The sequence below is a fragment of the Siphateles boraxobius genome, unplaced genomic scaffold, assembly GCF_051911475.1.
Source record: "Siphateles boraxobius isolate OS27281-9 unplaced genomic scaffold, OSU_SipBor_1 1, whole genome shotgun sequence".
Classification (NCBI taxonomy): domain Eukaryota; kingdom Metazoa; phylum Chordata; class Actinopteri; order Cypriniformes; family Leuciscidae; genus Siphateles; species Siphateles boraxobius.
The window spans coordinates 1,753,887-1,781,137 of record NW_027508699.1 but is presented as its reverse complement, the minus strand read 5'-3'; the positions used below and the strand labels follow the sequence as shown (position 1 = coordinate 1,781,137).

Below are 27,251 nucleotides of genomic sequence, written 5' to 3'. Positions count from 1 at the left end.
TGAACTTGCTCTTTGCTCCAAACAACTGCGCCTTTGAAGCAAGTTTACAATAACGATAAGAGCGCGGCAAGTCCACAGCATTAAAGCATGTAAAGATGCTTTTGTTGTAAACTTTATTCGGGCAATCAAGCCTTTTTTTGTGAAGCGCTACGTTTTGCTTTCGCATTTTGGCTAACCTGCACTGGCCTCGGGCAGCTACGCTGCAAGGCACCAAGTGAAATGACATTCCCACTTTAACCAGTTTGTAGTCGTGGCTGAGTGGTTAAGGCGATGGACTAGAAATCCATTGGTGTTTCAAATCCTGCCATCTATGTTTGAGAGCATGCGCCTGCTTTAGGTTCTAACCTTCTGGAGGCCTTGTTAAAACTTTATTAATACAGGTGAATCAAATAATTGACTGATTAGTAACATACTCGATGATCTGACTTGGGTGTGCCCTAAAAGGAAAACAAGAAAAATGTGCTGCGTAGGCTTCTGAAAAAGTTGGAAAATACCAGGTTTAAGCAAATGTCAGTCTGGCAAAGACGTCTATGCAAAGGGACAACATTCGTGACTCTTGTGGGATCCAAAAACCAACAACCTTTAAGCCTTCATTTGCAACCGAGAAGTCCAGATTGTCTTTCCTGCTGAGACTTTTACATCTGAAAAGTTTGAACAACTACTCCTAGAAGCCACCGATATGGGACTGCTGGGATTCGAACCCAGGATCTCCTGTTTATTAGACAGGCACTTTAACCAACTAAGCCACAGCGCCAGGTACTGTCCCTGGCTCGATGCTTTTGTATACAAAGTCTAAAAGAGGTAGCACGTCAGGAGAATAGCTGATTACATCATGAATAGGTCCCTTTGAAGATAGAGGATTATTTCCAAAACCTGAAAGGTGTGCAGGCTCCTGTTGAGGGACAAGGAAGTATCTCTAACCATTTAATTTTGGATCGAAACTCTCAGTACATGTGTCTCAAATGTTTTGGGAACCTCCAGTTACGATACATCTAAACGCTGTTTCAGCTTGGAGAAATTGAAAGCATGTTTTTTTATTTAAAAAAAAAAAACATTTTAGGTAGGTGGCCAGCAATAGGTAGTTGCAGATTTTGGCCTTAGCCAGTGGATTTTATTTAAATGGGTGACTTAAGCTAATTAGTACTCTATGATCTTATTTGGTTGTGTCCAATAAGGGAAATAGGCAGAACGTGAAGGGTATGCTTTGTTTGTGGATCCCAGGTTTAAGAATATGCTTGTCCAACACAAAGACATCTGAGCAAAAGAGGGCATGCACGACTCGAACCCACAACCTTTGAATACCTCCCTTCACAACCTAGAAGTCCAATGCGCTATCCATTGCACCACAAGAAACCAAGCTTTAAGATGCTATTGCATGCACATAACTTCTTAGCTTTCCACATTTTGTGCAGATGCACACTGTTCAGCATGCAAAGATTTGCATATGTAAAACCTGTGGAATAGGCACAGCTGGGATTCGAACTCAGAGTTTCCTATTTACAAGACGGGCTTTGACCAACTAAGCCACAGCGCCACTTGCTGAACCTTCTACAATGTGTTGGTATAAAAAGTCTAAAAGAGGTAGCAGGTCAGGAAAATAGCTGATTACATCATGAAAGAGGTTAGGGGAATCTTTCCAAAACCTGATGGGCATTCAGGGCTCTGTTGAAGAAAGAGGGAATATCTGAAACTCTCAATACTTGGATTGTGGATTGTCCAAAAACATTTCAGACACATCTAAACTCTGTCTCAGCTAGCAGAAATGGAAAGCAATCTTTGATATGTTTTCAGCTGATCTGAAAGACAAAATCCAGAAAGATTTTCATGAATTACACTCACCTAAAGGACTATTAGGAACACCTGTTCAATTTCTCATTAATGCAATTATCTAATCAACCAATCACATGGCAGTTGCTTCAATGCATTTAGGGGTGTGGTCCTGGACAAGACAAGCTCCTGAACTCCAAACTGAATGTCAGAATGGGAAAGAAAGGTGATTTAAGCAATTTTGAGCGTGGCATGGTTGTTGGTGCCAGACGGGCCAGTCTGTATTTCAGACTGTATTTCACAATCTGCTCAGTTACTGGGATTTTCACGCACAACCATTTCTAAGGTTTACAAAGAATGGTGTGAAAAGGGAAAAAACATCCAGTGTGCGGCAGTCCTGTGGGCGAAAATACCTTGTTGATGCTAGAGGTCAGAGGAGAATGGGCCAACTGATTCAAGCTGATAGAAGAGCAACTTTGACTGAAATAACCACTTGTTACAACCGAGGTATGCAGCAAAGCATTTGAGAAGCCACAACACGCACAACTTTGAGGTGGATGGGCTACAACAGCAGAAGACCCCACCGGGTACCACTCATCTCCACTACAAATAGGAAAAAGAGGCTACAATTTGCAAGAGCTCACCAAAATTGGACAGTTGAAGACTGGAAAAATGTTGTTTGGTCTGATGAGTCTCTATTTCTGTTGAGACGTTCAGATGGTAGAGTCAGAATTTGGCGTAAACAGAATGAGAACATGGATCCATCATGTTGTAGGGACAATGAGTCTTACATTAAATTAGCTCAAATTATATATAGGGAATTTTAATAATTAATCATGAATGATTAATATATTGCATATTACAGTTAAATTATCGAAGCTGAAAATAGATCGATTGTATATATGAATGATCACCATAATGGGTTATGGTTCGTCATTAATATATCAATAGTCTTATTACAGATCGATTATATGAGATAACCTTAAATGGAATTAATTTAGTTATCGAACAATCTGTTTGTCCAGCAAACGGCCGTAAGATTAACTTATCAATTTTCAACAAAAATGATCTCTTCCTTATAATTCCAAAAAAAGCTATTTTCTGGCCATGAAAAATCACCTTCTTGTTATTATAAAATTTAGGTTACTGAAATAGTAACGAATTGTAAAGCTTTGTAGCTAAAGGGTCGAACACTTCATTGACTTTAAAATGAAACTACGGATACAGAATTCTACATTTAAACCCGGGATACATGTATGTACAATAAACAGTAAAACTAACGAGACAAACGAATAACAACGGGAGTGAGTGAGAGAGAGAGAGATTGAGTGAGAGAGAGATGCGTCATATATATATATATATAGAGAGAGAGATATAGAGGATGAGAAAGTGAAACTAACGGTCAGGATGAGAGAGATCACCGGGGTGATCTCAGCATGGCAAAAATCACAGACAATAACCCTTAGAGAGGCAACAAGAAATGACATCAATCAAATCAAATCAATAACCTATACTTGCGAATGCGTATGGTTCTCTTTGTGTTGCTGAGGAACGCAGAGTCGTATGCGTGTTTGTCCTTCGGCGCTATAGGCTTGTTCTCTCGTGTCTTCCGGGGCAAGCAGACTCGCGGGAAGTTTTAAAGGTTCACCGAACGTGAAGTTACCAAGGAAATAGTTCAGAGTTCATCTCCCTCGGAAGGGAGAGGCGAAAATGAAAATAAAACTTAGTAAAGAAAGGAAAAGAAACGAAACGTGGTGTAAAGCTCCCTAAGGAGCCATGGGACCGGAAACCTCTCACAGGGAAAGTGCTCTTTTGAGAAACTCCTGTGTCAGTTTCTTATAGAGAGGAGGGGTTCACGCCTGCTTCGCGTATGTGAACCAATCATCTTAGAGCATCTCGAGCGGGAAAAGTTCTTCTTTGTCTTGTCAGGATAATTGATGATGCTATAAAATTTTGTCATTTCTAGCCAGAAAGATTGTACACACAGAACAATACATTTTACTGTAATATCCTATGTATGACTGGTTTAGTCAAAACAAGACGGTCAAACAGGTACCAAAAATGGCCGGAAAGAGTAGAAGAAACATAAAGTTACATTCATATGCAGAATTACACACATTTAATGTTCACTCACACGACTATAAAGCCATAATACCGGCTACCATGACCTAGGAAAGATCAAATTCATGTTTATACATTTCTTAAGTGGTTATACTTATAGAAAATATAAGATTGCAGAGTCTATTAGTCTTTCTTCATCAGAATTCAAGTGGGAGCTGTGATTCCCTTGGAATTCCTTTTGGGGGTCATAAAGTTTTATGACCTAGCAAGAGGGAGAGTTACAGAAGATGATCCTGTTAGGTAATCTTTCTTTAGAAATACACTTAAGATTTGAAGTTACAGACCAGTCTCCAATTACATCTATAGAATAAGACAAAACTAATTAGATATGCATGCATACAGGAAGGTTAGATACAATTCTGTGTTATATACATTAAGGACATTCCTATCCTAAGTTGCACACAAAGGACGTTTGTGTGCGGGTATGTGTGGTGTGTGTGTGTGTGTGTGTATCCTTAGGGCATATTGTCCATCCGTGGTGTGCACCACGTGAGGGTTTCGAGAACAACGGGGACCTGTTGCTTGATTGCGCAATGCGTCATAAATGGAGTTAATCAATGACCTGCTGGCAGACATTGGGGCACCATTTCACATGATTCAAGGTTTTGTGAATTAAACATATATGTGTTCATATTTGTTTAGTAGTGAAAGGAAAACAGGATTCGGTCAGTCGCTACATATTCCCCCTTTTCGTCGGATGAAGTCCCTGTGTGAACATCATCGGACGACAATCATCACAATGGCCGACTGGCAGGTGAATCCTGATGGTCATGTAGCAGGTGGACCATGGTGGTAGGGTAGCAGGTGGAACCTGATGGTAGGATGGCAGGTGGATCTTAAAGCTGAGGATTCAGCTCGATGAGGTTTGGCGTGGTCTCTGACTTGGCACCCCCTTTCCGGGGATTCCGTCTGAGACCTTCAGGCACGGCTTTCGTGAGTTCGGCTGTGTCGCATCTGGTGGAGTCTTCTGTACAGAATGAATGCCACTCATAGTGTCAGAGTGTGGCTGATTAACTGTAGAGATGCACAGCACAATGTCGGCTGAGGTCCAGCCTAGGACCGCAGATGAAGTGTTCAGAACGGGCAGTCGAGACAGTGCTTGGATGGCTGTGTTGACCGGAGCAATGTCAATGAATTGGGAGCCCCTTTCCTCGATCCAGAGTCTCAGTTCTGGATCTAAGGTGAAGTTGTAGTTCTTGAAGGATGGGAGTTCCAGTGCTGTCTGGTACTCTTTGCTCGGAAGATGGTACAATGCCAGATCATTCAGGTGGAATATGGCACCTTTCGGGGCTTGAATCCACGTACTGTGGTTGAGCATGTTGACACGGCTGGTTGTGTCATGCTGGTCGTAAGTGAGAGTAGCTGTACGCACAGGTGCGTTAACGAGCCACCTGTCACCTACAATCTCTGCTTGCGTCTCTGTGACCTTTGCTCGAGGCTTAGCTTTGGCAGGGCAGCGTGTGTCGGCAGGCGCTAACGAGCCACCTGTCACCTACAATCTCTGCTTGCGTCTCTGTGACCTTTGCTCGAGGCTTGGCTTTGGCAGGGCAGCGTGTGTCGCTGACCAGGGGTTGCAACCCGCAGGTTCCTTCAGTGTTGTCTCTGAGGAAGGGTTTGCTAGGGCAGAGATAGTGAGTGTCTTTGGTGAGGTACATGTGTGCAGGTTTGGGGCCAGGTGCAGCTGTGTGTCGCTTTTGTGGTAGGCCACCACATCTGGAATGTGTGTCTTGATGTGGGTGTTGCTTTTCAAAAACCTGACATTGGCAATGTCTTTAAGTCTGTAGACTTGGTTTGACTCGCTGATGGATTGGTTCAAGAGCACATCCACTTCCCTCTGCTTGTGATCGACGTAGAGTGGGATGGCGCTACCCAGAGAGTAGGCCAGGTGTATTTGTAAGAGGATCAGTTGGCCTGGTGATGGCGGAAACCAGCATAGTTAGCACAAGGCTTAAGGGTTTCAAGTACGGTGGGATTCTAACCGTGGCTGGGCTGTCTTTTGAGGAGTTAACCTCCCAAAGCATGTCTGTTATCAGGGCTGTAACCAGCTGAGTTTGGGCAAAGTCATTCTGGAAGACAGTAAACAGCGGTTTCATGCAGTTCATGGTCTGATTCAGCAGGATGCTGTGAGTGTTGAGAATGACCACGTTCCTGGTTTGGAAAGATGCACTCTGCTTGGTGAGTTGCTCTTTTAGCTGTGAAAGTTCAGTCTGAATTACAACCACATACTGTTTCACAGTGGCTATGTTTGCTGTGTGGACACTTGGCATACCAGTGTTGAACAGAGTTCTGGCGGCAGCTACGGCTCCGAGCAACGCTCCCAGGAACCGTTTGGAGTGTTAGTTGGTGCTTAGGAGTCCTGATTGTGTAACAGTCACTTTGCCCAAGTTGGTTGGACATGTGTTCGACCTTGGCCTTGGCGTGAGAGAGGGAGTCCTTTGTCCATCGGGCACTTGCCCAGTCGTATTGGGCTACGGTGCTGGGGTAGTGTGCTCTGTAGGCCTTGTGGGGCTGGATGAGTCGAACATGCGCTTGATGGGTGTAGGTCCTGCAGTCGGTGATCAGGAGTCTCAGTTGTTATCTCGGTGGCAGCTGTCCTCTGGATGGCTGACAGCACGGCATGGCGAACCACAGCAGCAACCTGGTACAGACAACGGGGAGAGAAAGAAAGGGGAGGAAAAAGCCAGCGAGGGTTGTCTTTGGTTGGACAGGGCAGTCTTTTTATTTCATGGGTGGCAACTAGGTTTAGCTTGCCTTGGCCCATGTTTTGCCACATCTTGCTGCTGGCATGTCGCTTGCTTCAGCGTATTGTCAGTGGCTCTGGTGCTGTGGTTTGCAGCGCATGATGCGTCATGGACGTACATTGGCCTTATCCCCCCTTTGCGCCGTTGCATTACACGTCTTTGCGTTGTGGTGTCAGACGGTGCACACATAGAATGTAGCTCTGTGCATGCAGCATGTGCTTGGTGTCATGCCGTGTTCTGAGTAACTGGTTGTCAGTGAGTGTAGACGGCAGTCAAGGGTTGGTTAGAGGGGTCTGAGAGGTGGTGAAGCAAAGTCTTTATTGTGTCAGAAGCCCGCATGTTCGTTATGTTTGTGTTTGTAAACAGCGGAGCTAGCGTAAACTGCTGTGAGGTAGACAGTTTAGGTTGTAAAGTTCTTATGCTGTGTAATCACTTCAAACTTCAGGGTGGGTGGGCGGGTTTGAAGTGACCACAGCTAGTCGTTAAGTGCGCCAGGCTTGGTGAGGGTATGGGTTTGGTCATTCAAGTCTTTGTCAAGGCCCGGTTGCCTTGAGTGTCCTTTCACCTTTTTCCAGTAGACAATCATGTTGTTTGTTCTTGTGATGTAATCACATGCCTGGAACCGGTGTTGGTGTGTGACAGGCATGTGGTTTGAAGTCTTACAGCCATTTTGTTTCCGGCCTGGAAGTTGGTATGAGAAACTGAGTCTGGCATAGTTAAAGTCTGTGCCCATAAGGAGTTCTTTGATGTTATGCGTCAACGCGATGTGCAGCGTTATGAGGATGGCTGCTACCTCAGCATATTGTGATGACTGCGGGCCCAACTTGAAGTATTGTGGTGGGCACGGTATGTCATTTACCCACAGCATGCCCGCACCTGATTGACGGCTGCCCTCATGGTGGTAGGAACATCCATCGATGTAGGCTTTGGGCATACCTTGACACGCATTCTCTTTAAAGTACCTGTGACAGGTCAGTTGTTGTTGTTGGGGTTCTTCTACATCCACCGTCGCAACTGGTGTGTTATCAGAGCAGTTTTGGCAGGCTGCCAGGCCGTGGCCTAGCGCAGACTTGTGATTTTGAGCATAACGTGCCTCAACATTGCGCCCCTGGAGGGCCATTAACCATGTGGCTATGCGTTAATTGGTGACCACGCCATCTCGGATGCACTGGCTCCAATGTAGTTGGAGAATCTCTGGACGGCCCATACAGTGCAGAGCAGGGCTTTTTCACAGTCTGAGAATTTAGTCTCTGGTGGGAGAAGTGTCCTGCTGGCATATGTAACGACTCCTTTGTCTTGATCATGCCTTTGGTACAGGCCAGCACTGAGACAGTGGTTGGAGAACCCAGCTTCTAGATAGAACTCTTTTTGTGGGTCAGAGTAAGCCAGACATGGAGCAGTGCATAAGTGTCATTTTAGCTCCATGGCATTTTCTTTAACTTCTGTCCATACAAATGGGCAGTCTGTTCTCAGAAGTGCAGTTAGAGGTTTCGCAATGTCTGAGTAGCTTTCGCTGAACTGCCGTGTGTAATTGCGCACCCATAGAAAGCTTGTAGCTTGAGATGTTGGTGGGTGGCTTGATGTTTTGAACAGCTTGAATACGGCTGGACTGCGGTTCGATGCCTTGTGATCCGATGAGTGGGGCCACATAGTTGACTTTGGTTCGACACCACTGTCCTTTGTGGAGGGCGTTCTTGGCGCCGGCAGTGGATAATTGGTTCAAAACATAGTCTATCTCTTTCAGGTGGTCAGCCACTGTTGTGCTTTTCATGAGAACATCATCAACGTCGTTAAGGATTCCTCTCATTCTGGCATCTGGGCATGCTTTGTTCAGGAAGATGTTGAACTCAGCAGGTGAGTTGGCATAGCCTAACGGGTACCTGGTGAAAGTGAATTGTCTGTTGCCGAACGCGAATGCTAGCTTGTGCTGGTCTTCTGGATGCACAGGTATGGTCCAGAATCCAGAGGCCACATCAAGTGTTGAGAAGATTGTGGCTTTTCTGATTCTGGGCATTTCTTGCTCCAGCTGGGTCATGGGCCATCGGGACAGTGGCACCTGTTGATTCAGTTTCCTGCAGTCAATGGTGGGTCGCCACTTGCCGTTTGGTTTGAGGACGGGCCAGATGGGGGCAGAATGGGTGCTGTTGCATGGGCGGATGACACCTTTTTCAAGCCTGGATTCGATGATCTCTCGCACCGGTTCATGTGAAGCGATGGGGATCTTGCCTGACTGCCTGACAAAAGTGGGAGGAGCATTAGGGTGCGTTGGGATGCGTACAGTGTGGAGTTCGGTGAGACCACAATCTAAAGAGTCTTTGGCAAAGGATTCTTTGAACTTGTAAAGGACTTGTCTGAGTCTTTGTAGATCTGCATCATTTTTAATTGCGTCAGCGTCTTTTAGAATTTGCTGAACTTGAGACTCAAATCCTGGGTACGGTTCCTCTGTTGGTGTGTCTTAATGAGAGCATTGAATAGTGAGACAATGATGGCTGAGTTGTCTGCCCATAGTGCAAGTACAATGTCAGTAGTGGTTACATAATTCAACTGCAGGTCAGTTGTGACCTTGGGGCAGAAGGAATCAGAGTCTTTAGTGAGCTGTAAGGTGCATGGTAGCGGATTCGAACCTACAGTTGGTGTTGAGTCTGTGTCTTCATGGCTGGCTGTGAGAGTTCACGTGAACTCTGTGACCTGACAGTATGGCTCGGTTGGCCTGTGTGACTGGAGGGGGAGGGGTTCCCGCACTTGAGCCCAGACTTTGAGCTGTTTCAAGTCCAGTAACGGTTCAAAGCGATCTAGCAGGTCTTTGCCAATTAGAAGTGGGTAAGTGTTCATTTTTTAGGTGTGCACTGGGTGGATCAGACTCATAGAATCAATTGTCAGGTGGATGGGAGCTACCTGTTTGAGCCGGATGTCGTTCTGGCTGTGGGATTGCACATTCCGTTCACAAGTTTGAGGTGTCAGAGTTCGATCTTGTCTCTTAGCTTGAAATTTGAGTCTTTTTGAAAAGGTGAGATGAGATCACCGTAAGATGTGATGCTGTGTCTTCCCTGCTCACTTCCTTTTCCAACGTGATGTTCAGGAGGAGTTACCGGCCCACCCCCTTTTCGACCAGGTTGCCCAGGAATGTTGTCATTGGGGCGGGTGTGACGATCAATGGGTGGTTAGGACCGGTTTTGTGTGGCTCTCTGCGGGTGCGGATAGCCAAAACAGCATTTTCTGGTACCTTGGGATAGTGGTACCTGATATGAGGAAGTGTGCTGTCTCATTCAGGGTGTGCAGTTGTCAGCTGTGGAGCTTGGGTGATGCTGTCACCTTGTGATGTGACAGTGAGCTCTTTGGTCTTTGGCTGACGAGCAGTGTTCGGGGTGTTTGGCTCAGTCAGTTGGTAGTCAGACCGGGCATTGGTTTCAGTTCTTATGCTTAGAAATAAGATGTGTGGTTTGTCTTTCTTGCGAGTTTTCTGTAAAGAAGCTCTTCCAGCACCTTCAGGATCTCTGCCCTCTCTGACGTGGCTGCACTGTTTTGATCTGATGTGGGCTCAGACTTGGGCTTACCCGTGGCACGTTGAGAGGGGTTCCGATGCTGGCTTTCCGGACAATGGGGATCGGCTTTTTCTGGGTCGCCGGCTGGCTTCCCAGGTGGCTCCACCCCTTGGGTTGTTGGATGGGTGTTGCCGGTCCCAGAGGGTCCTCGGCCCTCCTTTACTCTGTGTCGCGTTGCGCCCTCCCAAACAGCCTTTGTGACTTTAAACCCAACTCGGCAAAGCCAAGATGTCAACCGCCAGACAACACTACAAAATTGGGCTGTTCCCCAGAACCCTCCCGGAGGAGTGGACTCTTTTTAGGCCCCCGTTTAGGTACTGGTCCCAGAAATTGCCTTTTTGTGTCGGCTGGACTGGTTGACTACCTTTGGAGTGCCAAATTGCTGATGTCAGCACTGCGGGCCGCAACGACGGACAGAGATAAAAGAAACCGAGATTCACGCACAGCCAGTGTTGGTAACGCTGGTCGGACAACCCTGCTGGCCGGAACACCACCAGAGATGACTTCAAATCACCAAGGGAGTACTACAATAGATACACAAAAGGATGAACAAGGGAAGCTTAAAGTAAATTAAGGCTTGTTTGTTTAAACCAAATTGAGTAATTATTTATGTAGCAATAAGAGTCGAAGGTTTTACTAAATAATAATAAAAAGAGGGAATTATGATAATGTTGGTAATTATCAAAATAACCTAACCCAAAAGAGAGGAAAAATGATAAAAATCAAAATATGAAGAGACAGGATTGAAACACGGTAGAAGCAGGCCGCAGTAGTGGGTTTTCACCACAAGGGGGGCGTACTCCTTCTCTGTGCTTTGCCTGGGTAAACAGAACACTTGATTCAAATTCAAAATTCAAAACTTGTTTAAATTTAAAACTTAAAACAAGCAGGAAAAAATTTAAAGGGAAATCAGAATGATATCCTATAATAACTAATAACACCGTAAAGTATCATTAATAACTATAAAATAATCAACAAAAAAAAAAGGGGAAGATGAGATGGATGCACAATTCAAAACAGAGTGAAAGGAGGAAAAACGTGATACCGACTTAGTGAGGAAGGCCACAGGGTGGCGCGGTTTCCTCCACATGGATATTAGTGGCTGACAGGCAAACACGATGTAAATTTAAACTGGTTTAAAACCAAACTAAAATAAGCATGAAAGGAGATTGAGAAATCAGGATAAAATTTTATAATAATTAACGACAACAGTAAAGTATCGTCAATAACTATAAAATAGTCAAAAGAGAAAATTAGAAATAGGCAATTCAAACAGAATTGGACAGAGAGACAAGGAGAGTTGAGTGAGCCGACTTGGGCTCTCTCTGGCTGTGCTGGGATTTAGTTTAAGTTTTAATTCAAATCTTGTCTTGAACCAAACTCAAAGTAAATGTACCAGTCAAAAGCAGAAAAATTTGTCTAACACAAAATAATATTCGCACGAGCAAAGCTCTAAATGCAAATAAATATTGAGAATTTAGACAGGGAAATGAATTCCCTTAATTCACAGGGAAATGAATTCAGCAGTAAAGAGAGCATTATCTGAAACGGCCACAAGATGGCGTAATTGCGCTCATGCAGGCTGAAGTCAGAAGGCGGGGCGTAATTCGAGACTCCTAAACACTTAAAGGCCGCCCTCTGGTGTTTAGCAAGCGGAATTACAACCGACTTTAATGTGATTCAAACTAAGGGCTTTCAGCTCGCGTCGTGCGCTGATTTCCTGCAATAAATCACAAATAAACAAGCAGATCTCTGTGGATCTTTCGGTGTTGTACTGCACAAGAGCGTGAAACAGGATTTTTTCGCTGTGAAAACACGCAGATGTGAAACAACAGGAATTTCCGTCTGTTGTTACTCACATAAACATTTTTATGTATTAGATTTACATTTAAATGTATCAGATCTTTAATTGGGTAGCTAAACCAATTTTGACCAGGAGTTTACCATTTTTGTTGAATATCACTGGGTTAACCACGAATTCAATAACGACATTATGTAAGGCCTTTTACCACTGAAGAGAGGAAACTCGCTCTCGATCAGATTTACGTCTTGCTCTGATAAAGAGATTCTCGTCTTAATCAGGCGTTTAAATAATATTAACATGTACCAGCTGCAAAGAGTTTGCTTCGTCTTTACAGGGACAGGTATAATATGAACTGCGTTGCGCGACTTTCACTGGAGCGCGCATAAAAAAAAAAAAAAAAAAAAAAAAAAAAAAATATATATATATATATATATATATATATATATATATATATATATATATATATATATACTGTAATATCCTATGTATGACTGGTTTAGTCAAAACAAGACGGTCAAACAGGTACCAAGAATGGCCGGAAAGAGTAGAAGAAACATAAAGTTACATTCATATGCAGAATTACACACATTTAATGTTCACTCTCACGACTATAAAGCCATAATACCGGCTACCATGACCTAGGAAAGATCAAATTCATGTTTATACATTTCTTAAGTGGTTATACTTATAGAAAATATAAGATTGCAGAGTCTATTAGTCTTTCTTCATCAGAATTCAAGTGGGAGCTGTGATTCCCTTGGAATTCCTTTTGGGGGTCATAAAGTTTTATGACCTAGCAAGAGGGAGAGTTACAGAAGATGATCCTGTTAGGTAATCTTTCTTTAGAAATACACTTAAGATTTGAAGTTACAGACCAGTCTCCAATTACATCTATAGAATAAGACAAAACTAATTAGATATGCATGCATACAGGAAGGTTAGATACAATTCTGTGTTATATACATTAAGGACATTCCTATCCTAAGTTGCACACAAAGGACGTTTGTGTGCGGGTATGTGTGGTGTGTGTGTGTGTATCCTTAGGGCATATTGTCCATCCGTGGTGTGCACCACGTGAGGGTTTGGAGAACAACGGGGACCTGTTTCTTGATTGCGCAATGCGTCATAAATGGAGTTAATCAATGACCTGCTGGCAGACATTGGGACACCATTTCACATGATTCAAGGTTTTGTGAATTAAACATATATGTGTTCATATTTGTTTAGTAGTGAAAGGAAAACAGGATTCGGTCAGTCGCTACAATGTCTTGTTACCACTGTGCAGGCTGGTGGTGTAATGGTGAGGGGATTGTATTCTTTTGGCACACTTTAGGCCCCTTAGTGCCAATTGGGCATCGTTTAAATGCCACGGTCTACCTGAGCATTGTTTCTGACCATGTCCATCCCTTTATTGCCACCATGTACCCATCCTCAGATGGCTACTTCCAGCAGGATAATACACCATGTCACAAAGCTCGAATCATTTCAAATTGGTTTCTTGAACATGACAATGAGTTCACTGTACTAAAATGGCCCCCACAGTCACCAGATCTCAACCCAATAGAGCGTCTTTGGGATGTGGTGGAACGGGAGCTTCATGCCCTGGATGTGCATCCCATGATTCTCCATCAACTGCAAGATGCTATCCTATCAATATTGGCCAACATTTCTAAAGAATGCTTTCAGCACCTTCTTGAATCAATGCCATGTAGAATTAAGGCAGTTCTGAAGGCAAAAGGGGGTCAAACACAGTATTAGTATGGTGTTCCCAGTAATCCTTTAGGTGAGTGTATATATTCCTATTTGTAAAGACTGTATTGAACACACATCCAGAGGCTTGATCTCAACAATAAGAAGCAGATTTTGGCTTAAGCCAGTGGTTTTCAAACCATTCTTGAAACCTCCCAGACACTATACATTTTCGTTATCTTCCTTAATTCAAAAAGGTGAATTGAGCTACTTAGTAGAGTGCTCTATGACCTGACTTGGTTGTGTCCAATAAGGGAGATGAGCAGAATGTGAAGCGTAGGCTTCTGAAGTAGATTGTGGACCCCAGTTTTAAACATATGTCCGACTCACAGAGACATCAGAGCAAAATAGGCCATTCACTATTCTGGTGGGTCTCAAAACCACAACCAGGGAATTTCTCCATTCGCATCCTAGAAGTCCAAAGTTCTATCCATTGCACCACAGAGCCATATAATGACACACTTCAGGGAAGTATTGCATGCGTAGCACTTCTTAGTTTTTCCAGTTTTGTGAAGATAAACACAGTTCGGCATACAAAGACTTTCATATGTCAAAAGGTTAAGCACTCCCATATCCTGTGGAAAAGGCACTGCTGGTATTTGAACCCAGGATCTCCTGTTTACAAGACAGGCGCTTTGACCAGCTAAGCCACAGCGCCAGTTCCAAAAGTGCAGTGAAATTTGTCGGTAAAACAAGTAAAGCTTAAAAAAAACGAGAAGCTTAACTGCATGCTTTTCAAATCCTTCTCCTCTCTTCTCAACCATCCTCCTCCTTCATCAACCCTAACAGCTGACGATTTTGCCACATTCTTCATATATAAAACTACCTTCAGTGGCCAATTTACCAATCCACAAACTGACACACCATTTTACCAGCTAACGCGCACATTCTACCCTCCTTCTCTCTACTTTCAGAGGCAGAAGTCTCCCTACTTTCCAATCGCCCTACCACCTGTCCGCTTGATTCTATTCCCACTAACCTATTTCAAGCCATCTCTTCCTCAGTTGTACCCGCACTCACGCACATCCTAAACACCTCTCTTCACACTGGTACCTTTCCCACAGCTTTTAAGCAGGCTCGGGTAACCCCACTGCTTAAGAAACCCACACTAAATCCAGCACATCTAGAAAATTACAGACCGGGGATCCCTTCTTCCATTCATCACGAAAACACGTGAACGTGTTGTTTTCAACCAGATCTCTTACTATCTTACACAGAACAACCTACTGGACAACAATCAGTCTGGTATCAAAAGCGGACACTCAACTGAGACTGCCCTGCTCTCAGTAATTGAAGCACTGAGACTGGCAAGAGCAGCTTCCAAATCCTCAGTTCTCATCCTGCTGGATCTGTCTGCTGCCTTTGACACAGTTAACCACCAGATCCTCCTGTCAATCCTAAAGATAAAGGGCATCCCGGGAACCGCACTCCAATGGTTCAAGTCTTACCTCTCAAGTAGGTCCTTTACGGTGTCGTGAAAGGGTGTGGTGTCTAAGACCCAACATCTAGCTACTGTGGTGCCGAAGGGCTCAGTGCTTGGACCACTTCTCTTCTCCATCTACATGACATCACTAGGATCTGTGATTCAAAAACATGGCTTTTCCTATCACTGCTACGCTGATGACACACAACTCTACCTCTCATCCCAGCCTGACGATCAGACGGTAGCTGCTCGCATCTCAGCCTGCCTGACAGACATTCCTGGCTGGATAAAGGACCACCACCTTCAACAAAATCTGGCGAAGGCAGAGACACTTGTGGTCAAGCGCTTGTTCTATCAAGACTGGACTATTGTAATGCTCTCCTGGCTGGTCTTCCAGCTTGCTATGTCAAACCTCTGCAATTGATCCAGAATGCTGCAGCCAAAGTGGTCTTTGAGTGGTCACTCCTCTCCTCACAAAATTGCATTGGTTGCCAGTTGCTGCTCGTATTAAATTCAAGTCACTGACGTTTGCCTACAGAACAACCACTGGCTTTGCTCCCTTTTACCTAAACTCATTACTTCAGAAACTTGCGATCTGCAAGATCAGCCAGCAGCCATATCACCCTGTAGCCCAAGACTGGTTGCTCCAGGGAAGCTAAGCAGGGCTGAGCCTGGTTAGTACCTGGATGGGAGACCTCCTGAGAAAACCAGGTTGCTGCTGGAAGAGGTGTTAGTGAGGCCAGCAGGGGTGCTCACCCTGTGGTCTGTGTGGGTCCTAATGCCCCAGTATAGTGACGGGGACACTATACTGTCAAAGAGCACCGTCCTTCGGATGAGACGTTAAACCGAGGTCCTGACTCTCTGTAGTCATTAAAAATCCCATGGCACTACTCGTAAAGAGTAGGGGTGTAACCCCGGTGTCCTGGCCACATTCCACCCATTGGCCCCTGCCAATCATGGCCTCCTAATAATCCCCATCCACTGAATTGGCTCTATCACTCTCTCTCCTCTCCAACTATAGCTGGTGTGTGGTGAGCGCACTGGCGCCGTTGTACTGTGGCTGCCGTCGCATCATCCAAGTGGATGCTGCACACTGGTGCTGGTTGAGGAGAGAACCCCTGATATGATTCTAAAGCGCTTTGGGTGTACAGTAGTACATATGAATCCGCTATATAAATGCCTCATTCATTCATTCATTCATTCATTCATTCAAGTGAACGCCATCTCAAAGAGGCACAAAATCTCTTTCTCTGACTTTTACCATGACTGTTCCCTGTTGATGGAATGATCTGCCTAACTCAACCAGAGCCGCTGAGTCCTCAGCCACTTTCAAGAAACGGCTGAAGGCGCATCTTTTTCGGCAGCACTTGATCCCTAATACTAACACTTTCTCTTCTATTCTATTTTTTGTTTATAAAAAAAAAAATTGTACTGCGTTTAGATTAAACGGAGAGGGTTCATAGCACTTGCATATTGTTGTCCAACTGTTAGTTTAACTGCTTCTATTGTTCTAATTTGTTAGTCGCTTTGGATAAAAGTATCTGCTAAATTAATAAATGTAAATGTAAAATAAAGAGCGACAGTGCAAAGACTCATCACCCACCCCATCCCTACGTGAGACGGTTTTGTATTTTGATGCAGGCAAGTAGTTTAATTAACATATAACATAAAGAGGAGCACAGTAAAAAAAATCCCGTAAAAAAACGGTAAATCTCTGGCAGCAAAGTTCCCAGGCGGATTCCGTTAAATTACAGCAAATAACCATTTCACAAAACCGTAAAAATACAGAATTTACTTTACAGTCAAAATTGATTAAATTACAGTATATTACTGTTGATAATGGCTTATTAAACCGTGAAAAAACGGATAAATGTCAAATTGCAGTATATTATAGTTGATAATGGCTTATTAAACCGTGAAAAAAAACTGATAAATTATGTCAAATTACATTAAAAAGACAGTCAGAATTGATTAGATTACAGTATATTACTGTTGATAATGGCTTATTAAACCCTGCAAAAACGGATACATTATGTCAAATTACACTAAAAAGACATTTAACTTTCAGGTTAAACTGTAAATTTAGGGTTTTATAAAGTTATTTTATTATCATGCTGTCTATCTACCGTAATTTACTTTTAATATATAGTTTTTCTGTGTAAAATAACAATAAAATTATGTATAAAAATGCAATAAATACATCAATTCAAATACAAATGTTTGTATATTTACAGATTTAATTTTTACAGATCCAATTTCACAACTTTGACCGCAATCTCTAATTAAGTACTTAATAATAGCACATTTACAGTAAATTTCTGTTAAATTAACTAAATGTATAAGTACAGAATACCTGCACATTTACAGTATTAGTAATTGAACATAAACACTGAACGTCAAGATACGTGATAGATAGGAAATACAAGCTTAGTATATGTCACAGGGTGACGAAAGACGGAACCAATTTTTTTTGGTGTTGTTCCCGTCGGGAGCGATTTCAATGGAACACCTGGCCGGTTCCGGGTTTTTCCCATGTAAACAGCCCGGCCGGGCTCTGCAAATGGGGAAATGAACGTCAGCTGTGGAACGAGCGGAGATTGAGCGGTGATACCCATGAGGAGGATTATAAAAAAAACATGTGTGTGAGGAGAAAGGGGAGGATGGAGCTGAAGGATAGAGCGGGCATTTTTGGATGGATAAAGGGAAACAACATTAACAGAGGAAGGAGGCAGTGGGTCCATGCTACTTCGCCAAGTATACACTTCTCCTACAGTTTGGATGTGCTGTTTCATCGACTCGGGAAGAGGGAGTCGGCTGGGATAACGAGTGGAGACCTTATTCACTGTGAGTTGGTGTGAGTTGCAGTGCTTAGTGTGAAGTGACCACGTGTTACCATTTGAAGTGATTGATGTATGCACTGGTGTGAAGATTATTACCTTGTGTCTGCCCATGTTCCCAGCCGTTATGCTCATTGACCTAGAGTGCTGAATTGAAATTAACCAACGACTGTGTTAAGTGTGTGCTGATCAGGATTGTAGCTCCAGCCTGTTGATTTGAGGAGGATTTGTTGAATATTCATGCACTGTTGTTTGATTCTCCTGATTCAAAGAGGAAGCATTATCTGCCCATGAGCTCTTCACACTGAAGAAAACCACTGCTGTGAGTACTTGATTACTGTTGAGTTGAGGAGGATTTGTTGAACATTCGTGCACTGCTGCTTGATTCTCCTAATCCAAAGAGGAAGCATTATCTGCCCATTGAGCTTTTCACACTGAAGACCCCTGTCGTGAGTACCTGACCACTATTGATTTGAGGATTTGTTGAATATACATGCACTGCGGTTTGACTCTCCCGATCCAAAGAGGAAGCCTTAGCTGCCCATTGAGCTTTTCACGCTGAAGAAGACCACTGCCGTGAGTACTTGATTACTATTGATTGGAGGAGGATTTGTTGAATATTCATGCACTGTTGTTTGATTCTCCTGATTTAAAGAGGAAGCATTATCTGCCCATGAGCTCTTCACACTGAATAAAACCACTGCTGTGAGTACTTGATTACTGTTGAGTTGAGGAGGATTTGTTGAATATACATGCACTACTGTTTGACTCTCCCGATCCAAAGAGGAAGCCTTAGCTGCCCATTGCGCTTTTCACATTGAAGACCTCTGTCGTGACTACTTGACTACTGTTGATTTGAGGAGGATTTGTTGAATATTCATGCACTGCGCTTGATTCTCCTGATCCAAAGAGGAAGCATTATCTGCCCATCGAGCTTTCACACTAAAGAAGACCTCGGATAAGTGTCTGCTCTATTACTTACCTCTGGCTGCCCGAAGAGGAACTGTCGTGTGAATTCCTGATAAGCGTCTGCTCCATTACTACCCCCTGGTTGTCTGAAGGGGAACTGCCGTGTGAATTCCTGATAAGCGTCTGCTCCATTACTTACCTCTGGCTGCCTGAAGAGGAGCTGTCGTGTGAATTCCTTTCCAGTGTCTCTTCATCACTTACCCCTGGCTGTCTGAGGAGGAACTGTTGTGTGAATTCCTGATAAGCGTCTGCTCCATTACTACCCCCTGGTTGTCTGAAGGGGAACTGCCGTGTGAATTCCTGATAAGCGTCTGCTCCATTACTTACCTCTGGCTGCCTGAAGAGGAGCTGTCGTGTGAATTCCTTTCCAGTATCTCTTCATCACTTACCCCTGGTTGTCTGAAGAGGAACTGCCGTGTGTATTCCTGATAAGCGCCTGCTCCATTATTTACCCCTGGCTGTCCGAGGAGGAACTGCGGTGTGAATTCCTTACAAGTGTTTGTTCTGTGACTTACCTCTGGCTGCCCGAAGAGGAACCGCTGCGTGCACCCACTACCAGTGTCTATTCCCTCACTCACCCCTGGCAGTCGGAAGAGGAATCACTGAGTTTTTAGTTTAGGACCTAGCCTATTTTAATTCAATAAAATACGTTTTATATATAATACCTTGTCTGGTCTCGTGGTGTCTCTGGGTAACTCCTCAAGGTGGTATACTTGTAGGGGGGGTGCGCGCCAGGGTGGGGGCCACCCCGGCCTGTGACATATATAATTTAGAACATGTAAAAATATCCACGTTACAAGGCAATTGCTGTATACCTTTATACTCAAATATAACTTTTTTTTTTAAACATTTACAATTACATTTTATCAAAAGTGACTTACCAATTAACAATAGCAAGCAACAAGTGCAATGACAAGTCCCAGTTAGCCTAGCACAGTACACATAGTGTTTTTTTTAAACAAAGATTTAGTATTATTGGGTCAAGTGTTTACGAAAAAGATGGATCTTTAACAGTTTCTTGAAAATGTGTTGTGCAGGGCTGAGTTTCCCGAAACCTTCTTAACGCTATGTCGTTCTTAAGTTACACCTTAAGTTGTACCCTTATCGTTAATACGTGTTTCCCGAAACATTCTTAGTTAAGTATACCTTCTGTAAGTCATACGTTCGGAAGGTTGGTCTGGAGCACTCTTAGCTATACCTCATCACTGTTGGCAGTTCACTCCGCTAGTGGGCACCACTGCAAAAAGCTTCTTTACATCTTAGTCTATACGAATATTATTTTAAGTTGAATATAGCCAGTGTTCAATTAGGCTAATTCAAGTGTTTTCATGCAAATAATAAAATTGTCATCACACTGATTGTTGTTAGCTTTTTAATTATATTATCCAAAGGTTCATCAGCTGGCAAACCATTTGAAAGTAAAGGCTTATTCGCCTATTTAAAGAGAATGACTGTGGTGGGGAATTTGGTCAATCTATGGCAGCGATACAGAGAATAGTTGTGCTAAATCAAAGACGGCGCCGTCCGTGAAGCCATTTAGTGTATGTGCACTATTATATTCACAAAAACTTTAGTCCCCTGGCTACCATGTCAGAAGATACAATTCAAAAGAAATTTCGCCTGCCACGACAGCAAATTCAGCAGCTTTTAGATCTTATTAGTCCGGGTGTGTCAAGACAAACTCGACGGAACCACCCCCTCAGCCCTTTGTGGAGTGCCACCTCGTCTAAAAGGATGTCAATTTCAGTTGGATTAAAGCTGGGGGCTCTCCTCTTTCTTTCTTTTTTCTCCGCCATAGCTATTGATTAAATGTTTAGCGTATTGCGCTTTTGAGTAGGTCATCCAATCACAGAATTTTATTTACACCAATAATGTGATGCAGCTGTGGGCAATCAACCCTGGTTGAGGAGTAAATAAAGAAATTATAGCAAACATATTATGATAATATAACTGGCCCTTTCTAATGCAATGAAAGCATACGGACAGTTACTGTAGTGGGTTAGACGCATGACACGTTTGAGCACGAGGTTGTGCGTTCGCGCACTCTTACCGAAATTATATAAACTATCCAGGGTTTAATTTAGTTTGCAATTTTTTATTTTTTATAATATCCCATGAGTCCAAATAAATGCAATTTCCACTATTTCTGAAGTGCTTCTTTTAAAAAGAACACCGCTTTCTCACATAACGCAGTGAAGCAGCCCCTGCACGAGGGAATAATTGATTCTCGAGCCATCGATATCAACAAATTCAGCACCATCGCCACGGACAGCACCGGGTAATGTCGCACGTAAGAAGGTATATCTTGAGCGGCTTCCTAAGGCATGGTTCGAGGAACACACCTAGGAATGGTATACCTTAAGTTAAGTTATTCCTTAAGAGTCTTCGTAGCGCACTAAGAGACAACGTTATCGGGAAACTCAGCCCAGGTCATTCCACCAGCAGGAAACAGTCCAGGTAAAGGTCAGTGAAAGTGATTTTGTGTCTCTTTGGGATGATGGCACCACAAGGCGCCGTTCACTTGCAGAACACAAGCTTCTGGAGGAAACAGATGTAAAGTAGTGAGTTTAGGTATAGGGCTACCTTTAAAGACCACTCTTGCTGCAGCATCTGGATCAGTTGCAGAGGTTTGACTGATGCTGGAAGAGCTGCCAAAGGAGCATTACAATAGTCCAGTCTGGATAGAACAAGAGCTTAGACGAGGAGTTGTGCAGCTCTGATAGTATAATGATGTAGAAGGCAAATCAGCAGGATCACACAGCAAGTATGGTTCAGCTGAAACAGTAAGCAGTTCTGTCTTGGAAAGGTTGATTTGAAGGTGAAGGTCATTCATCCAGCAAGAATGTTCCATCAGGTAGGCTGAGATGCGAGCAGCTACCGTCAGATCATCTGGCTGGAATGAAAGGTAGAGATGTGTGTCATTAAGATAGCAGTGATAGGAAAAGCCATGTTTCTAAACGACAGAGCCTAGTTACAAAAAACAAAAACAATATATGGGTGGAATCTAACACAATCGTGTCTTACTGTAGCAAAACCAAACCTTGTGCACACTTTTAGTGCAATCATATGGAATCAGAAGACTTGGTCATCATTACGATTTGTTTTAAAGTTAATTCTTCCCATACCTTGTTTGCCATGTGATCATCTGCTTTCCACATGACCTGAAATCACACAAAAAAAATTATTTTAAAACTCAGTATTACACATGACAGAATATGTTCCATTGGGACAATGCAAAACCTCAACTGACCATGATCTGGAAGCTGAGAACGAAAGGCTAACAGTAAAGTTTTGAGCTGCCATGTGATTTTAGCTACACTTATAGAAATTAAAAATGAATATGATTTACTGTGACCTATCTGCATCAGTTACACCTAGGGGTTCATCATGTTATATTCGTATTCTAGTCTTCCTGTTCTAGGCTTTGCTGTATCTTTATCAAAAAGTACAGAACTGAATTCTATTTCTTAACAGTTTTGATAGTTACGAAAATTAGCCATGGTTTAACTAATTTTTTTTTTTTAAACACGGTAAGATTAGGCCTATTTTTAGTAAAACTGTGGTTATCAAAATGGTAATAAATCCGCCAAAAAACGTGGCTACTACAATTTTACTATAATAAAATCAAGGATGTTTTTTAAGAAAAGAGTTTTCAGCTTCCAGACAGCATTTCAAAATGTCCCGCCGTTTAAGAGATTGATTGACTGACTATCATAACGAAGATTTTATACACAATTGGAAGGACTTTGATACACATAACAAGTCTACTAAAGCTTGTTTTATGTCTTTAGAGATGTGGGTTCAACTGATCTTACTTAAAACAGATGGGAAATTGAAAGACGCATGCTGCAGTGTTTTGCCCTCCAGCTCACGACGCCAGTTATGACTGAACATTTAAGAATGGTAACGTTAGCTTGGAAACTGTCAACTTAACACAAATGTAATACAAAATATTGTTCACATGTAGTATGAGACTCTTACCTCAGCCGGTGATCGGTTGGCATGATGTCCGCTGTGACGAACCAGGCTCACTGAAAAAAGGCGCGTTATTTCCGAACTGACTGACTGACACTCGCTCCTGCTCACGGCTGCTCCTGATGAATACGATTATAGCTTAGGACCACAGTGATCACAATCCACTTCACGAGCGTAGACTCAATTCAAATCTACCACTTGCCCTTAAAGGGGTCATATAATGGTACATGCACTTTTTCAAGTTGATTGTACTGAAATGTGTGTTGGCAGTGCCTGTACACAACCATCATATAATGATAAAAATCTGTCCAGTGTTTTTGTTTTAATCTCCTTATATGTTTTCCCCTGCCTCAAATTGAGCCGTTCGATTTTGTGACGTCACTAAATCGGACGCCCCTCCCACGATTGTTGATTGACAGCAGCATTTCAACCGATCCCTGCCCTGAGCGAGCTGTCAGTGGTGTTCTGTTCTTGGGTGTAATAACGAACACAGCAGTAATTTTAATGTTCCTAAATCCGAACTGCTGAAGACACAGTGGCTGAGTTTTGTTTTCGAAGGGAATATTCCCTACGAGCAACGTCAATGCTTTCATGTTTGCGCGATTCGCAAATCTTTTCTCACCAGACTGCTTTATTAACGAAGGAAGTAACTTATAAAGCTGATTTTGATAAGAAGCTGCTCCTGAAAAAATAATCGTTACCAACTATTCAGGTCTCCCTGCTGAACCTCCAGAAAAAGTAAGTGTAAAATTGTATTAACCTTTATATTAATCTTTGCAAATCGCTTCACGATGAATGCGGCTAAGGTTTACACTCAGGGTACATACGTCATGTTTTCTATGTACGACGTTCTCAATATAATCCATAATCCCACGTTTATAATGAACAACGTGTTATGGTTATTGTGTTATTACAAACTGAGTACGTATAACTTACATCAGTAAACACATAGCGTTCGTACATCTCACTAAGTTACTCTACCCTGCCAGTACACAAAGATAAATCAAAGTGACAATATAATAACCAACCATTCAGAGACGTCATGTTAGAGGTTTATTAATTGTTCTCTCTTAGCTCAAAGAACAAAATGTGTGTCATAATTTTGATGGGAGATGCTTATGGGTATCCTGGTAGCAAAGGGGCAGAGTTATAACCCTCAATCTCCAAGAACATTTTTGAGTTTGGGATCGATTCGACGAGCCCCCTACCAGTTTGGGTAGGATAATGAAGAGTGCAAGGACACTGCAAACATATTCTGAGAAAGGTCCAATGTAAGCTATGCTGCCATTTTCTTGACCCAGGCGTTCTCTCTAGGTTCTTACCAACAAAGCAGAAGCAGCACACAAAAGAAACATAAGCATATTTCCCTCTATCAACACAGTTGTGAGTTTCCCAACCTTCCTCCTAAAGACGTGTGTGGGTGAGTGACGAGGTGGCCGAATGGTTAAGGCGAAGGACTGCTAATCCATTGTGCTCTTTATGGGTGTGTTCGAATCCCATCGTCTTCGTTTGTTGTCTTTAGTGTTTCGAGAGAGCCAAGTGCGCATGGAAAAGCCGTTCAAAGTACATTGCTGCCGACTTTAACGACATCATCCTTAAAATAGCTGCAGAAACACACCACACCCCAGCTTCGGGCAGATGGGCAGGCGTAGTGACGAGGTGGCCGAGTGGTTAAGGCCATGGACTGCTAATCCATTGTGCTCTGCACGCGTGGGTTTGAATCCCATCCTCGTCGTTTGATGTCTTTAGTGTTTCGAGAGAGCCAAGTGCGCATGGAAAAGCCGTTCAAATGACATTGCTGCCGACTTTAACGACATCATCATTAAAATAGCTGCAGAAACACACCACAGCCCAGCTTCGGGCAGATGAGCAGGCGTAGTGACGAGGTGGCCGAGTGGTTAAGGCGATGGACTGCTAATCCATTGTGCTCTGCACGCGTTTGTTTGAATCCCATCCTTGTCGTTTGATGTCTTTAGTGTTCAAGAAAGCCAAGTGTGCCTGGCAAAGCTCTTTGCTTCCAACTACAACCTCACCATACTAAAGATAGATGCAGAAAAACTCCACGTGCAGGCGAGTGGCTGCGTGGTTAAGGTGATGGACTCCTAATCCATTGTGCTCGGCACGCATGGGTTCGGATCCCATCCTCAACGTTGGTTGTCTTTAGTGTTTCGAGACAGCCAAGTGTGCATGGAAAAGCCGGTCAAAGTACATTGCTGCCGACTTTAACGACATCACCATTAAAATAGCTGCAGAAACAAACCACAGCCCAGCTTCGGGCAGTTGTGCAGGCGAGTGACGAGGTGGCCGAGTGGTTAAAGCGATGGACTGCTATTCGATTGTGCTCTTGTTGTGGTTTTCAATATTTCTGAAAAATAACTTTGCAGAGATCTTTGATGCCAGAAATAATTAGACTTTATTTTCGAATGCCGTTCCGTTCCATAGAACGACACTCTAACAATCTGGCCCTGCGGCCCATAGGCCCTCTGGCCTTCCAGTGCGCTCCCGAGTATATTTTGGTTCAGAGTTATATACACACATCTTCTTCCAAAGAAGGTAACACACCCTATAGATAGTTTTGGGTAAAGGTCTTTTACCATGTGACTTCTCAGAATAGAATTTTCTGCAGCAAACAACATTCCATTCAAGGTCTTTCACATACACAGATGAAATCCAAAGTCACAGACAGAAGAAATAATTGTGTCCAAATATATAGCAAAATTACTTGTTTTCTAAATAATAAAATCTTCTACACTCTTTACGTGTGGGTTCAAATCCCATCCTCGTCGTTTGATGTCTTTAGTGTTTCGAGAGAGCCAAGTGCGCATGGAAAAGCCGTTCAAATGACATTGCTGCCGACTTTAACGACATCATCCTTAAAATAGCTGCAGAAACACACCACAGCCCAGCTTCGGGCAATTGTGCAGGCGAGTGATGAGGTGGCCGATTGGATAAGGTGATGGACTGCTAATCCATTGTGATCTGCAAGCGTGGGTTCAAATCCTATCCTCGTCGTTTGTTGTCTTTAGTCATTCGAGAGAGCCAAGTGCGCATGGAAAAGCCGTTCAAATAATATTGCTGCCGACTTTAACGACATCATACTTACTCTAACAAAGAAAGCTTCAGAGCAATGTTACATTTATCTCATAAAAGTCATTCATTAAACTCATTAGACAATTAGAAAAATAACTCTAGAGAACAACTTTTTGCACTCTTACATATTCCTTATATGTACATTTCTTTTTCTTTATATCTAACAATCTAAAAGTTTGTCTATCAACCATTTAAACCATTAGCATTATAACTTAATTATTATTAAAACTTCCTTGTGTTCGTATGCAACTTATTTTTAATCTTCAATACTTCTGTTTAGTTGACATATAATCTGACGTTATTTCTGATAGACTTCCAATCTAAGGATTACTTCTCTGTTAGAGATTTAATTTCTGTTCCTGCCCCTCCTCTGCTGATTTCATTGCTTTTACCCATCTATATCATGTCCACATAGTATACTGATATAATAGTTCTTCTGGTATACTGACATATGGCCTATTTTTGTCGCTGTTCTTTTCTTAACTTTGTTTTTGCACAAATTTCACAAAACTTTGCAAAAATGCTTTTTAATTTAAAATGCCTTTAATTTTATGTTCATTTAAATTTTTCCTTACCTTACTAAGGGGGGGGGGGGGGGGGGGTTGCTGAAGTCAGTTGGTTTATTTTAAGTTGAGAGGCATGAACTCAAATGTCACTCTGTTGATCACTTCCTCTGAAATTACAAAGCATAGTTACTGGTTCTTTTTTTTAGACTTGTTCCAGAATCCTTCCTGGAATTGAGCTGCTGCTATCTGTAAATTAAAGCTTAATTATTTTTGTTAGTGAAAACAACATGTGATTTCAATCATCTGCTCATCTGTCCCATTGTCCTTCTCGATGTTACCTGTAGAAAGGTCATGTGGGCTGAGTGGTGTCCTTTCTGCTTTCATTAACAGCAGTGCTTTAATCCATATATTCCTATTTGTTTTTCATAAATTTGACTTTTGATCATTATTTGCAACTTTTTGCATTTTTCTCACAATAAATTTCAATGTACTCTTATAATTAGTCAATTCAACTCAGTTATCTCTTTGTCTTGAGTTCCACTATTAACCCACTATTTATTAGGCATCTTGGACAATACTCAACCCACTTTGTTACAATACAAAAGTTACAAGACAATATTTCATACTTTTGACAAAGATCAGCTCCATCATGATATGCTGAAAAGAAAGGCAGATATGTTATGCTGCAAAGAATGTCAGATATGTTAAGCGCTGCGCAAATATGGCC

At 42.8% G+C, this 27,251-nt stretch overlaps 1 long non-coding RNA gene and 3 other non-coding genes across 4 annotated transcripts; 1 reads left to right on the top strand and 3 right to left on the bottom strand.

Moving 5' to 3' along the window:
- Positions 1-680: 680 nt before the first annotated feature.
- trnai-aau (transfer RNA isoleucine (anticodon AAU)) lies at positions 681-754 on the bottom strand. Its single transcript has one exon. It is a non-coding gene; the product is annotated as a tRNA-Ile (tRNA).
- A 13,554-nt stretch (positions 755-14,308) lies between these two features.
- Positions 14,309-14,382, bottom strand: trnat-ugu (transfer RNA threonine (anticodon UGU)). The gene has a single exon. It is a non-coding gene; the product is annotated as a tRNA-Thr (tRNA).
- Positions 14,383-21,705: 7,323 nt separating this feature from the next.
- On the bottom strand, positions 21,706-23,029 carry LOC143700776 (uncharacterized). Its single transcript, XR_013189773.1, has 3 exons — positions 22,935-23,029; positions 22,079-22,114; positions 21,706-21,846 (listed from the first exon to the last, which is right to left on the bottom strand). It is a non-coding gene; the product is annotated as an uncharacterized LOC143700776 (long non-coding RNA).
- Positions 23,030-24,581: 1,552 nt separating this feature from the next.
- Positions 24,582-24,663, top strand: trnas-gcu (transfer RNA serine (anticodon GCU)). The gene has a single exon. It is a non-coding gene; the product is annotated as a tRNA-Ser (tRNA).
- The last annotated feature ends 2,588 nt before the right edge of the window (positions 24,664-27,251 follow it).